The following is a 1,962-nucleotide window of genomic DNA, read 5'->3' as shown; positions in this document are numbered from 1 at the left end:
ACCCCGCCCCATTCACACCTTACACACGCACCAACACACACACACACATACACACACACACGGGCCTCTCCATTCGCTTATATTATTAACAAATCTCGAGAATGGAAACCGTTTGGAGAAATAGAGTTCAATTTTATTTTCCTGAACAATCGGAGAATTTTAAAAAGTAACCTGGAAATCAGACACACATCACTGTCCTAATTCTAACTCTTCTAGTTAAAGACTGTTTTTAGACCAGGAATATAGTCTGCAGACAAGGCTAGATCTAGATCTAGATCAGATTTCTATTTAGATCAAACTGAAGACTAGAATAGGAATAATCATCATGCCTTTCATGCCATAGCCCATGGTTTCATACTCCAAATCCACTGCTAGAATTCTAGAGTCTAGATCTAGATATCTTAGATCTAGATCTAAATCTAATCTAGATATCTAGATCTAATCTAGATTTTAGATATCTAGATCTAGATCTAGATCTAAATCTAATCTAGATATCTAGACCTAGATTTTAGATTTAGGCCTTCTACTTCTGTCAGAATTTGTCATTTTGAAAAGTCAGTGTCAATAAACTCAATAGTACACGTCAAATACCAATTCCACGGTTTTTATACATCACATCACCGTGGCAACAAACTGTTGTTCTCAAAGGATGCTCACCGTGGATTTCAGAGAGACCAGTACGGTCCCAGGGGTGTCTCTAGATCTACAGTCGATCGTTCTGACAAGTCTAACTTAGATCTACTCTAGGCTAACCCACACGCACCCTAAACAGTCACACGGCACGGTAACTGCCGCTTGGCTGCATTAGATCTATCCTATCAAGATCCACAAAAGCCTCGATAAAATCATTATTTCAGAGACAGGTTGGATACACTTGAAACCTCACCCTAAACATCCTTCACTTGAGAAAAAACAGTAAAAACTGTAACCCTTTTCGGTGAATGGCCATCAAATCTACCTCAACAAAACTACGACGCCATTGAACCACCAACAACGTGAACGACCAGCCATGATACTAAAAATAGATTTTACTCCAGTGTAGACGTAACAATCGCAGAGCTCAGACCACAGGTTTGCCATTGTTATTTGACCTCTTTGAGACCAGAATTCACAGTTTCTGCAAACTCAATCCATGAAAATAATTTACAAACATACTTAAAAGTGAGTAAATTGACGATAGAGAAGAAAATAAACACGTATTTACCTCAGTTACTGTTACATTTCCTCTATTTCTCTGACCATCATTTCTGTCCTCATTGGCTGTCGCTGGAATCCGGTGCAGCTAAAAAAGGTGAATGAGAGAAAGACCCAGGAATTGAGCCTTGTTCATTGGTGGAGACTAGATTGTGACCGACCTTGCAGACACTTGTTTGCGAATTTCATTGGTCTACAGGGTAAGGACGGAAGATTCGTGATGTTTTATTCATGACCTATGTCGCGTCATTAAATAGATTCACCGTATATTACTATTCTGCTTCTCTGTCGCTCTTTCTGCGTTCGACAAAGTAATGCATCATTCTCTAAACAGTTAGTTTCACAAGTATAGTACATAAGTACCAACATACAAAGGAAAATACTGCATTAGTAAAAATCTGTAGTAGCAGCCGTCTTCTTGCACTCAGGATATTAATACGCCTTCCAACCAATCGCTGCTCTGAAAATGTGGGTCATCCATTCTGCCACACTCTCTGTGATGGATTTTCGCAAAATGTGTGTGCAGTTACTATGAAGCTTTACTACCACGCGTAGTAAAGCTCGCTCCGGGCCACACAGCCGACGTAACGTCCGAGGTGCTCGGGGTTCGAGAAAGAATGAGATCAGCATAATATTTTTTGCTCTTGTCATTGCGTTGAAAGTTTTACGATTTTATTTTTGTGGTAGGCTCTCAACAATTCAGTAATGAACACATTCCAAAATGGGAATTGGAAAAAAAATTATGATAAAGATATTTACACACAAGTA

At 39.3% G+C, this 1,962-nt stretch overlaps 1 protein-coding gene across 1 annotated transcript in view; it reads right to left on the bottom strand.

Annotated features, from left to right (window-relative positions):
- The window catches only part of LOC101849028, a gene marked incomplete at its 3' end in the record, with an annotated part of 19,240 nt that extends 17,513 nt beyond the window's left edge, over positions 1 to 1,727 (bottom strand). Inside the window, 1 exon segment of the mRNA XM_035973678.1 lies at positions 1,205 to 1,727.
- Positions 1,728 to 1,962: the final 235 nt, after the last annotated feature.

The sequence above is a fragment of the Aplysia californica genome, unplaced genomic scaffold, assembly GCF_000002075.1.
Source record: "Aplysia californica isolate F4 #8 unplaced genomic scaffold, AplCal3.0 scaffold01684, whole genome shotgun sequence".
Classification (NCBI taxonomy): domain Eukaryota; kingdom Metazoa; phylum Mollusca; class Gastropoda; order Aplysiida; family Aplysiidae; genus Aplysia; species Aplysia californica.
The sequence above is the reverse complement of the archived record's forward strand: the minus strand, read 5'-3'. Positions and strand labels throughout refer to the sequence as shown.